Source organism: Hyperolius riggenbachi, chromosome 1 (assembly GCF_040937935.1).
Source record: "Hyperolius riggenbachi isolate aHypRig1 chromosome 1, aHypRig1.pri, whole genome shotgun sequence".
NCBI lineage: Eukaryota > Metazoa > Chordata > Amphibia > Anura > Hyperoliidae > Hyperolius > Hyperolius riggenbachi.
In genome coordinates, this window is record NC_090646.1 from 117,043,320 (window position 1) to 117,057,167 (window position 13,848).

A 13,848-nucleotide genomic window follows, 5' to 3' on the forward strand; every position below is an offset into this window, starting at 1 on the left:
TCACAAAATGTGATAGGAAATAGTGTATCTAACTGCAATCAGAAAAAAAATGTGTTTAATTTCTCTAGTTCAGCCCCCTAGCACTCTCAAGTATGGCAATATGGCCCTTGGCCTAAAAAGTTTGGACACCCCTGCTCTATAGGATTCAAAGGGTTCCCACTTCTTGGGTATGTTTTTTGTACTCTGAGTTCGCCTCTAAAGGATCTGCTGCAAACATCGTGGTACCAGACCCCTCTGAGGTCTCTTGGCGTCCATGCTGCAATGGCTCAGAGCTGCTCTGAAGAAACAAGGAGGACCTACACAACTGTTTTGTAAGTTTTGGCTGATCACTGTATATTCCCTCTAAAGGACCACTTCAGCAAAAAAAAAAAAAGTAAATGCAGGAAGGAGCAGAAAAGCGCCGGCACTGCTGTCATTCACTTTTTTCATAGATCCAACATGATGTACACAGTAAAAACGTGCATATATAATGAAAGTGGCACATACCCAGAGTGGACGTGGATGAGGTACGGTGGGTGCAGAGGAAGAGGAGCCTTATGGCCATTTTGCGCTATGCGCTTCTACGAGGCTGCCACCGTAGAAGCGCATAGCGCTCCATAGAAGCGCATAGAGCGAAACGGCCGTAAGGCTCCTCTTCCTCTGCACCCACCGCACCTCATCCACGTCCACTCTGGGTATGTGCCACTTTCATTATATATGCACGTTTTTACTGTGTACATCATGTTGGATCTATGAAAAAAGTGAATGACAGCAGTGCCGGCGCTTTTCTGCTCCTTCCTGCATTAAGACATAGCTCTTGCCTGAGCACGCTGAAGATTCACATCATTCATACCTGGTTGTGTGTGACAGTGCCGCCTCCTCCCCCTCTCCCCACAAAGAGGAAAGTGACTGCAGCACCAACGTCTCTGTGTTTCCTTGCTCCATAACACCCCCCCAAAAAAGTAAGCAGTTAAATTCTAGTTAAAGGGAAGGTCCGAGGGAAAAAAAAAAGAAATCCACCTACCTCGGGCTTCCTCCAGCCCCAGGCAACCAACCTGTGCCCTCGTCGTAGCTCCGGTGGCTCCCAGTCCCCTCCGGTGCAGAGGCCAACCTCGCCAGGTCGGCATCTTCTTGCATTCCACTGTGCGGCTCATTGAGTCGCACTGACGTCATCCTAGCTGTTCTGTGCAGGCACAGAACTATTGCGCCTGCGCAGTACAGTATGGATGACGACAGCGTGACTCTTAGAGCCACTCGCGCATGCACAGTCAGCATTTTTCGCCAGAGGGGACCCCGGACCACCAGTGTGGGGCGGAGCTGAGGCGTGAGAATTTTTTTATTTTTAAGGTCCTCGGATGTATCCTTTAAAAACTAGCTTTGGACTAGTCCATCTTTTCATGGGGGATTCTCTGGGTTTTCTTTGTTTTCAAAAGTCTTTCCAGAACGGCAGTTGATAGGTGTAACTGTCAAAATAGTGTACAAGCGAGTAGGGAGGCTGGCTGGTTTCTTACTCTTTTGGCAGTTAAAGATAAACCGTTACCAAGAATTGAACTTCATCCCAATCAGTAGCTGATACCCCCTTTCCCATGAGAAATATTTTCCTTTTGACAAATGGATTATCAGGGGGCTCTGTATGGCTGATATTGTGGTGAAACCCCTCCCACACTGTGATGTCAAGACCATGATTCTGACATCCCACTGTGGGAGCCTTGTTGCATTGTGGGAAATAACAGCAGTTTACAACTGACAAAAAAGCAAGCAGCATCTCCTTCCAGTGACATCACTTGCCAGCATTAAAAATGTCGCCATGTGATAAAAGGCAGAATGTAAATCACGGAAAGGGAAGATTTTACAATGAGCAAACACTGACTAAATCATTTATACATAATTATTGTAAACAATGAAGCACTTTTTTATTACATTATTTTCACTGGAGTTCTTCTTTAAGGAAATGCTTTTGAAAACAAAGAAAATCCTGAAAATCCCCCATGAGGCGATGGACTAGTCCAAAACCTGTTCTATCCTTTTTTAAGTGCTTCCTTTTTTGCAGGAGTGGTCCTTTCAGCAGAATTCACACTTGTCTGTTTTTGTGCGCGTTTTCTGCACAGCAAAACTGAGAACCCATGTTAACCAATGGGCTAGTGCACACTTTAATGCATTTTTCACATGCAGAAATGACAGCAATGCACCAGTGTGTGCATTTTCTCTATCAATTACATTAGCGTCTGTGAAAAAAACATACAGACACACATGGGGCTTGATTCACTAAACCATGATAACTCAAATATAATATCACACCTTATCGAAGATATCACACCTTATCAAAGTTAGCACGGCTTATCAGAGTAGCATAGTGAGCGCTAGGAACCCGCAGGGGCTCAGGGCAGGACGAGTACCATTGCCAATTAGCAGGCATAAGTTTGTAGCGCTCGCTATGCTACTCTGATAAGGCATGTTACTCTTGATAAGGTGTGATATCTTTGATGGGATATTTGAGTTATCACGGTTTAGTGAATCAAGTCCAAGGTGTGCAGAAAACGCATGCAGAAAAATGTGCACATAGAACTGACAGACAAGTGTGAATGCTGCCTCTCTATATATTAGCTTATGGGGGAATGTTATGGATTTCGCTAAGCTATTGCGTCTTGCTAAATAAACCTACAGTATATAAACCATGGCTATCGGGATTTGTATTATCCCTTACCAGCTAGACCTGCCTGGTTGTCTACGCCTGCAAAAATGTCTTTGGAAAACAGCAGCAGCCAACGTCGGTTATGAACAAACACTCCGTATATATATATACGGTGCGGAAACAGTAGCTGCACAGCACGGTGAAATGATGTCATTCTCACGTTTAAAGCTGAGACATTTTCTAATTCCTTTTCTCGCCCTGCTACAAGGGTGACACACGCTGAGCCAAAGAAAAGATGAATGATTTATCTGCTGTCTGCACGTCTTTTAGTGTGTGGAGGTAACTGCAATAAATTGCAGCGTAATCAGCAGCATGTGTCTGTTCCCAGGGGAACCTGTCATGTACCCCCTTTTACGAGGGGGAGGTGCCTGGGACATTCTGAACTCAGGGAAAGGCTGATGTGGCTGCTGCTTCTGGAACACAGTGCTGCAGCTATTGCATTATAAAACACTTATAAGAAGTGTGCGGGGGAATACATCAATTGATCCAAGGCAGGAAATAAAAGCTGGCAGCTCCAGCATCTGAGAATATGCTGGTCATGCTGAGAGGAGAACCACAGACAGGCAGATCTTGGGAGGACCCGTGTATTCCTCAGAAGGACCGCCGCTGGGAGGAAGAAGGCTGCCGTGACATTTCCTGCTTACTCAGGCTTTCACGTGGACAATGGAGGGATCAAATAACTAATGTCGGTACAGGGTACCCAGTTATGTTATGGAGATTCAGAACCACGGGATTTTATCTCATGGATTTAAAGAAAAATAGTACTAAAAATACAGCAAAGTACAGTATTGTGATAAACTGGTTAGCGCTCTCGTCGTGCATCGCTTTGTCCCCGGTTCAAATCCCAGCCAGGTCAACATCTGCAAGGAGTTTGTATGTTCTCCCCGAGTCTGCATGGGTTTCCTCACACATCCCAAAAACATACAGATAAGTTAATTGGCTTCCCCCTAAATTGTCCCTAGAATACAATACATACATAGACATACGACTATGGTAGGGACTAGATTGTGAGCTCCTCCGAGGGACAGTTAGTGACAAGACTATATATACCCTGTACAGCGCTGCGGAAGATGTCAGTGCTAAATAAATACTAAATAATAATAAAGTATTGCTTTCACTTCCTGCAAAACTGACATTTTAAAATCTGTTTTGCAGGAGAGAGAGGATCGCCATATACCTGCGGGTGCGGTGGGTTCACATGTACACGCAAACACAGCCACATTCTGTCGCCTATGGGCGGTCGGGAATTTTAGAATAGAAGGTATTTGCAGATTGTGTCACTTCCATACATTTGAAAAATAAAAATTCATACTGCATTTGCTCAGAATGGTGAATAGTACATTTCATATTACTTTTTTTTTCCCCCTCAGCAGGTCAATTTGGTGCACGCATATGGCTGCTAAAGCTGCAATGCTATAGTCCACACGCGCGTACGTGTATTTCAGATGCCAGCAATAGCGTGTATAAGTGATTCCTTTTACCGGGCATATGTGGTTCAAGAAATTGTGCATGCCCAGTTCAGATGTGCTTGTTCCTGTGCACTGGACATGTACAGTTTGTTCACCACTTGCTGTCCCTATGACGTGAAAATAAGTCTCTGCACTCTCCTTCCTACAAAAGATTAGATAACACTGTTTATTTAACTCTGACCTGATAACATCACTACAGAGTTGTACAATAATGACAGCAAACCCCTCTTCTCCTCCCATGGAATTCAATGGCAGAGTTAATTAGTAAACAAGTGTAGAATACACATTCCAGGAGCAGAAAGTAACAGATTGTATACATCACTTAATTGTTACATCTAATATATTATCAAAACAAATTAACTGTTTAAATAAACAGGAGGGATAGACAAATAAATGTGTGGGTTTAATGCACAATATAACTGTTTACATTAAAGCTATAATGTATGAAACTGGATAAATTGTGTATTTTTTCACTTTTTCCCTTATATTCATTTTAAAATGCATAGAAAATAAGGTAATTAGTAATAACAAATATCATCTACAAAAAGCCTTATTTGTCCTGAAAAAAAACAATATATAGATCATTTAGCTGTGATAATTATTGATAAAGTTATTGCCAAAGTAATCACAGCTGTGCTGAACTGTGAAAATTACCAGGGTAGTGAAGTGGTTAAGCATTCTCAGAGCATAGGTGCTCGTTCACTGGGTCAGTCCCTACTGGTTGACTAGATCAAGTCGTAAGATTGGGGAAAATGGGTGACCCTGGAAACCATGCACACTGCTGGAAATGTGCTTTAGGCCTCTTGCACACTGCAAGCAAATCAGATTCAGATTCAGATTTTTAATCTGTTTTTACATCCGATTCCGATTCAGATTTTTAATCTTAACTGCATGCTGCGTTTTTTGATCCGTTTTTCTGTTGAATGTATTCAAGGAAAATCGGAAACGGAATCGGAATCGGAAACGGAATCGGAATCGGAATCGGAAAACGGATTTGCAGTGTGCAGGGAGCCTTAAAGCACACACAAACTGAAAAAAGAACATGTTGTAGCCATACCTGGAGGTTCTTCCAGACCCCCATAATCTCCATGGCACCTATTGCCACTGCACTACATCCTGCTCACCATCTTTCTGACACTTCCCCCTTCACAGCCAGAAGTAGTCGGGAAAATGGAGAGCAGTGTGGAGTGCAGCGGCAAGAGGCAATGACATAGGTGCGTTAACCTTATCTGCCATGGCCACTAACAGGCTGGTTCAATTACATAGCAGGCAAAACTCTGTTTCACTTATGACTCACTTATTCTTACCTGTATCCATCCAGGTCACACGGCTCGCTTCTGGAAAATTCTTCTGTAATTTTCACTCAATGAGAAAAGAGAACATACTGTATAATGGATTTTATATGGAAGATTAAATGAAAGAACATGAACATAAATAAGACATACCTGAAAGACAAAAGGGAAACACAGTACATCTGTCTGCATAGTCTTCTGTCACAGTCATTTGTATTATAATAGTACAAGCCATTACAATTCATCCCCATATGCACTTATACAGAGTAAGACTGAATAAGACAGAACAGTGTAATATTTAGTCAACAATAACATTGCAATATGCGTTTCCAAACTAGGTTTCTATGGAAATCACATCCTCTATGTGGAAAAATGGTGCAGGTCGGGACTTTGCGTTCAATTTACTTCAACACCGTGAATCAATCAGTTTTAAAGATAATCTGTAAGAACAAAGAGTGTCCCTATGGCATAGTTACCTCTGGATCCTAATGAGGCTTCCTCCTTCATCCCAGCGCTGTCAGTCGTTCAATGTACAATAAACAAGGCCGGTATTCGTACAGGAAAAATCAATCATGCAACACGGGAGTCGTTGAATGTACCTCAGGATGGGAAAGCCTCTAAATCCTAATGATTCTTTCCCCATCCTCCTCCTCCATCCCAAGGGACGGATTTGTACTATTTACCACCCTAGGCCATTGTCACCAGCCGCCCCCCATCAGTATAGGTAGCAAGATGATCCCGACCCCTTCCCTCTAGTATAGGTTGCCTGATAATCCCCTCACCCCCAGTATAGGTAGCCAGATGACTACTCCCACTTTCCTTCCAGTATAGGTAGCCAGATGACCCCTCCCCTTCCCTCTAGCATATGTAGCCAGACGACTCCTCCCCCTTTCCCTCCTGCATAGTTAGACAGATGACTCTCTTAATCCCTCCTCCCCCCCCACCCCTTTCAGTATAGGTAGCCAGCTTGCCTTCACACCACAGCAGCCATCTGTGTCGCTCATTCCTCCGCTCGTCTCAAGTGCAGAAGGTTCCTGTTCCTTTCAGTCTCCAATGCTGCCCAAGTCCATAGCTGCCAGCCACAATGCAAACGTGCACAGAGAGCAAGGTGGCTGCTGAACAGGCAGCTAGCAGCAGAGTATCCCGGTCAGGTGTTAGCCTGATCTCCCTGCATTGCAGCATTTGCAAGCTTGCAAATGCTGCACCAGTTTAGCCTGTTGCTTTGGGGCCCTTCGTCCTGTGGTGCGCTAGGCCATGGCCTAGGTGGCCTTGTCTTAAATCAGGCCGTGTCCGTCCCTCCGTTCCAGGGCTGTCAGTTGCCGAGGGTGGTGCTGGGCCCCAGGATCATAACAATCCTGTGTGGGCATAACAATCCTGTGTGGGCCTCTTGCAGGCACTGTAGCAGCTCGGGTTCAGGTGGAAATAGCCAAGCCTGATCAGATCCGCTCTACTGCGCAGGCGCAGACATCGCACACCTGCGCAGTAGAGTGGATCTGATTGGGCTCGTCTATTTTCACCTGAGCCTGAAGGAAAGCTGTTACTGCGCCTGTGCGAAGCACACACAGGATTGTTATGATCCTGGAGCCCACATCACACCACCCTCAGCGACTGTCAGCCCTGGGACGGAGGAGGAGGAGGATGGGGAAAGAGTCAGTAGGATATAGAGGCTTTCCCCTCCTGAGGTAAGTACCCCATAGTGGCACTTTTTTCCTAACAAATTCTCATTAAATCACAAGCATAGTGGCGTAGTGGTTGGACAGCATGGTGGCGTAGTGGTTAGCACTCTCGCCTTGCAGCGCTGGGTCCCTGGTTTGAATCCCAGCCAGGTCAACAACTGCAAGGAGTTTGCATGCTCTCCCCGTGTCTGTGTGGGTTTCCTCTGGGCACTCAGGTTTCCTCCCACATCCCAAAAACATACAGATAAGTTCATTGGCTTCCACTTAAAATTGGCCCTAGTCTATGATACATGCACTACACGATACATACATATGACTGTGGTAGGGATTAGATTGTGAGCCACTCTGAGGGACAGTTAGTGAAAAGATAATATACTCTGTACAGTGGTACGGAACATGATGGTGCTATATGAATACTTAAAGAGAACCTGTACTGAGTAAAATTATTTAAAATAAACACATGAGGTAACTTCAAATGAACATGACATAGTTACCTTGCCATCAGTTCCTTTCAGATGCTCACCATTTTCTTCTGACAATGATCCTTTCCAGTTCTGACAACATTTTGTCAGAACTGAAATATATCAGTTGCTGTCAGTTATATATCAGTTGTTGTCAGTTACAGCTGAGAGGAGAACTGATGTGTCCATGTTTCCCTATGGCTCAAGTGGGCAATGTTACAGTTTAACTGTGTGCCGACCAGGAAGCTATTATGGGGTAATGGCCATTTTCAAAATGGAGGACGGAGAATTCCATTGACAAACAGGGCGCAGGAGAGGAAAAAGAGATTGAGGAGTAGACTACACAGGAGGTAAGTATGACTTGTGCATACTTATTTTGACTTTTAATTTTCAGTTCAGGTTTTCTTTAATAAATAAGTAAAAGCAGATGCTATTTTTAACATAAGGATTGCTTTGCTGCATTTTGCCGGGCTGTAGAAAACATACTGAGAGGGTACGTTTTCTGTGGGAACCGAGCCTAAAAGCTGACAGACAGTACCTACATTATAAATAATAGACTCTATTGTACAAAAGAAATAAACTTTTTAGAACATAAAATTGGAGCCTGTATAGAGAGAATCTTGTCATGAATCTTACATCAGCACAGAGAGGTAGGCTGGTAAAGTCCATTATATCATTCCAGTCTGGCAAAACGTAAGGTTGGAACAACTAAACAATTTTATTTGGTGTGTGTGACATCATTCATAACTTGTTTTCACTACGTTAATGTGTGAGTGAATGGTCAATGTTGCAATACTCACAAATCACCTTATTGTTCCAATTCCAGAAATGTTCAATGAATATTACAGCTGCATACAATTTTTCAATCACATCTTCATTTTAATGCTTGCGTCATCCAAGGGAGCTGAGCTTTTGTCAAGGTGAAATCACACCTGAAATACATTACATAGGCAGGGGCATAACTAGAGGGGAGCAGATCCTGCAATCGCATGGGGGCCCAGAGCTGTGGGGAGCCCAACTACTAACCTTCCCTTCCTCCCATACACGGGAGGAACTGTACTTCAAGTGTTTTTGTGGCTACACTTGTTATGGGTGTGAAGATCATGATGGCCACACTTGTTTTATGACCCTTGTGAGATGGGCTCCAGGCTTAGAAGGGCACCAACGGGACTCAAGGAAATTGAAGATTTACCTCCATATCCCCGATCTCTCATCCACCACCATAAACAAGGTCTCTACGTGTCTCTTAGCAATTTCCTCCTGGATGTCTGCTAGGTTCCTGAAGCGTAACCTAGATAAAACTGAGCTCCTGATCTTTCCACCCCATGCTGCTGCACCCCTCCCAGATTTCCACCTGACAATCGATAACACAACCATTCATCCTACCTCCCAGGCCTGCTGTCTGGGTGTCACCTTGGACTCTGAACTCTCCTTCATCCCACACATCAAAAACATCACCAGAGCCTGCAATTTCCACCTCCGTAATATCTCCAAGATCCGCCCCTTCTTAACTCCGGACATGACCAAACTGCTCATCCATGTCCTCATCATCTCCCGCCTTGATTACTGTAACTCCCTCCTTTCTGGCCTCCCCTTGAAATGCACTGCCCCCCTGCAATCAGTGATGAATGCGGCTGCAAGACTCATCCATTCTTCGCACCGCTCAGCATCCTCATCTCCCCTTTGTAAATCCCTGCACTGGCTCCCTATCTGTTTCAGGATAACTTTCAAGATTCTATGCCTGGCGTATAAATCTGTGCACAAAACCTGCCCTACCTACATCTCGGAGCTTGTTCACAGGTATACACCAGGTCGGCCCCTCCGTTTCTCCAACGACCTTCACCTTACCACCCCACGCATTTCACACTCCCATGCCCGCCTGCAGGATTTCTCAAGAGCTGCCCCCACCCTCTGGAATGCCCTTCCACCACCCATCAGACTTGCTCCCTCTTTCAACTCATTCAAACAAGCCCTCAAAACCCACCTCTTCATGATGGCCTACCCACCTCCTACCACACAGTAACTCTCTACTGAATATTTCACAGCCCCACCTAGTGTTTCCACTCCACCCTTTAGATTGTAAGCCTCTGGCAGGATCCTCCATTCCCTAGTGTAATCTACAGGATCATGTACTCCTGTCCTATGACAGCCTGTACTTGTATTACTGGGCCTACCTAACCAGCCCATATAGCATGATCATGTATTTTTTACAATTTGCATGTATAACTTGGTTCTATGTTGTATAACCTTGTTATGTCTGTCATCTTTGTATCATTGTATATATTTATTGTCCAGCGCTGCGTAATATGTTGGCGCTTTATAAATTCAATAAATAATAATAATAATATTAAAATGATGTAAACATTAAAGGGGCCTCATCAAAGTTTTGCAGGAGGACCCATAAATTGTAGTTACTCCTCTGTTATGCCCTGGGAATTTGGGACAATGTTAGGGGTTAACAGGAAGTCAGTATGTAATATAGGGGCACCGGGAACCTGGAATGCACAACACAGGCTCAGCGAATCTGGAACAATGTAATTGGGTAACAGGAAACTGGTATGTAATACAAGAGCACTGGAAATCTGGAATAAACCACACAGGCTCTGTGGATCTGGGTCAGTGTTGGGGTGGGACAAAAAGTTGGTATATAACACAAGGGCACTAGGAACCTGGAATACAATACATAGGCTCTGGGAATCTAGGACAATGTTAGGAGGTAACAGGAAGCTGGTATATGTACAATACAGGGGCACTGAGAACCTGAAATGAACTATATGGACTCTGGGAAACTGAACAATGTTGGGAAGTAACAAGAAGCTGGTATATAATACAGGGGTACATCCAATGTAGCAGTAAGAAGCGATGGCAAAATACTGGGGCTCTCATCATTTGAAACAGCTTAAGTGACAATAGAAAGATGGAAAATTTTAAATAAGAACATTTGGAAGGTGGGTGATATTTTAGGGAGAACAAGAAAGCTAGGTAAATACCATAGGGCATGGCCGGATTACTGACCAGGCAACAGAAGCAGAAGCCATTTAGAGTCAAAGGGGCCCCATCAGCACATAATCCAGCCCTTGCCATCCTGTCAAAGGACACCGCCCGCTGCCAATTGTTTTCAGAGCCGGGCTCTCCTCCTGGGTCCCCCTCCTGCTACTGTGCGCTCTGCCGCTGCCCGCTCCTCCCTCCCTTCCCACAGAGAACCACAGCTACAGCGGGCAAGAATAATAGCAGCAGATGGTAAATGCCCACTCACCTATCCGTGAACCAAGTGATAGTGGTCCTGTCAAACCCAAAACCCATGTGTCTCCTCTACAGTGCCGCCGCTCGATCTGAACTTCCTGATTCTCAGATCAGACAGGAAGTAGGCAGTAGTAATAGTAGTAGTAACACAGCGGCGGCACTCTAAAGGAGACAGACAGGCTCTGGATGATGGGATCTCTATTGATTGGATCGCAATAGGTGAATGTGAGTCATCTGGTGTAGTCATTCTCCCCCGTTGTGGCTGCCCTTCTCTGCGGGACTATCCTATTCACGGGGTTAGAGGCTGCATGATGGATGTGGCTGTCTAGTTTGGGAGGAGATTGGTTGTTCAGTGGTGGGGGTGGTGGTTTTGTAATTCTGTCTGGGGAGCAGCTTCCGGGTTGGCGGTGTGTGTCCAGAGTTTTCTGTTATTGTCAGGCTGGAGATGCAGGGGGAAAGTGCTGCTGCTGTAATATCGGGCGCCCTCTTCACAGGGGTGCCCCAAGTGAAAATGTCCCGGCCATTCATCTCTCACTCTGCATGTTGCCACTGCTATTCCGTGCATTGTGCACCCGCAGAGGAAAGCGAGCTGTTGCCCATAGCAACCAGTATCGCGGCTGCCCCGGTGTATGTGCATGTTGTTGTGCACACAGCAGCTGCATCTTCTCATTCTATTATGGGGGGGGGGGGGGGCAAATCGGTTACTTTGCTTAGGGCCCCATTTAGCCTCAATCCGGCTCTGCCGTAGTGACACTGAAATCTGGGACACACTATGGGACACACCAAAAAGCTGAAGCACGAGTGCCTCCCTCCCTCCTTACCTATGCAGAGTCCTGAGCAGAGTTGGGTTACTCACCTGGATCCCTGCATTCCACTGAAAAGGGCCTCGATTCATAAAGCATTACCGCACTCGGTAATGCAGAAAACAGCCGACTTTACCAAGCACCTAGGAAAATGTCAGTTCATAAAGGCTGATACCACATGAAAAGCTGGAATTACCGAGCAGTGAGGTAAATTACGACTTGTGCAGTAAATACCTCACCACATGTCAGTAAATGTCAATTCATAAAGACTAGAACATGCTGTAAAGCCCACAAACATTACTGGCAGCTCTGACTAAACAGTGAGGAGACTCTGCAGAGCCATCACTCACAGAAGCAGAAGCAGAGAGAGCTATTACTATCAGGAGCAGAAAGTCAATAGAAAAAGTCCCTGCCTCCTGCAAGTCCCGCTGATTGGATTTTGATAGGTTGCAAAAGGCTTCTTAGGAGGACTATGCTTTTCTACCCCCCAGCCAGCGGAGTAGAGAGAATGGAACAAAAGAGGTTTCCCCTGCAGCCCTTTGGCCGTTTAACCCTCCAGGTTCCTGTTTGAAGATGTGGAGGAACTAGTGGGGAAATCATCTAAGCATGGCATGTGTAATGTCTCTTGGAGTCCATCTAAGCTGTGGCAATTAAATAAAATATTAAGAAAGACTAATAGACAGATTCAGAGTGAGCAGAGGCAATATAACAAACATCTACATTCTAAAGGGATATTGGGATGCCTCTTACTATTGTATTGCCCTCACTGCAGAGAACAGCATGTAACAACAAAGAATCTTCTGCTCTTACCGAACAGGTTTTTGTCAATGGGCTTCGGTAAATTACCGAACTTCTACCGCATCTGTGAAAATTTTTATGAATTAGCAAACAAAAGTCTAAAATATCAAATGCGGTATTTTAACTACCTGATTTTTTTTTATCACACAGTCCTTTATGAAACAAGTCAAAGAGCACCTCTAAGTGGGTCCAGTTTAAAATGGTGCAGGTTGAAAAATGGTTTACAGTTCCACCGATAAATGTATCATAAAATGCTATTTACCATTTTAATGTAAGTACATTAAAATGGTAAATAGCGTTTTATGATACATTTATAGGCGGAACGGTGCGCCATTAAAAATGCAGGGGGGGCTAGTGTTAGGTAGTGGGGTTCGAGTGGGAGAGACAGTGGGACACTGGTGTTAGGCAGCGTGGTGGAGGGAGTAGGATTAGGTGGAGGATGTGTGCATATATATATACATAACCTTGTCCGGGCCGGCGATCGCTCCTTCACTTCCTAGTTAGTTTGCAGGAGTCCTGCAGCCAGCCAATCACCATGCGGGAGCTGAAGCCACATGGTGATTGGCTGGATGCAGAACTACAGCAACTAACTGAAGAAGTGAAGGAGCGATCCAAGGTACCTCCAAGGTAATGTATGCATATGTACACAACCTCCCTCCACCTAATCCTACTCCCTCCACCCCGCTGACTAATACCAGTGACCCGCTGCCTCTTCCCCCCCAACCCCTGCTGCCTAACACTAGCCTCCCCTGCATTTTTAACACTTATAACACTATTTTGCGTTATAAGTGTAAAGCACCCTGCATGCCCCATTTTTTTTATCACTGATAACGCTAAATATTGTTATATAATGTAAGTCTATGTGGTGCCATTTCTATTCCCCCGCGCTGTGGGATATTTTTATCTTTCCCACCTCTAGCTAATTAATACTGAGGGTACCTCTGGCTACCTAATACTAAGGGGCACCTGTAGCTAGCTACGATTGATGGGCAGGGGAAGTAGAGGAGACGTGACAGCTGGGACAGTCAGCACACTGGCAGTGCGGTTCGGTCGGGGTTTGTAGGTTCATGAAGGTCAAAGTCTAGGGTGCCAGGTCATCTGTACCTATAGCCTCTTGTGATGTGATGTGATGTAATTATATTTTTAATGACCTGATGAAGTGAGGGAAATGCATTGTACTTTCTTAATACAGTTAAAAATATGACTTCAACAGGGAGGATTCTCAATGGTCTATCGCTCAGTGGACCAATGAAAATCCCCCTATTGCTAAACAGGATTCTCATTTTTTTTATAATGCAATGGGAGCCTGCTTCTTGGACTAGGACTAGGACTTGGATCTTCCAGGAGTCCTACAAGTATGCATGGATCCTATAAATCACATAGGATCATGAACATGTTCATTTTTCCTATGCGGAAATGATTAGGTTTTTGTAGG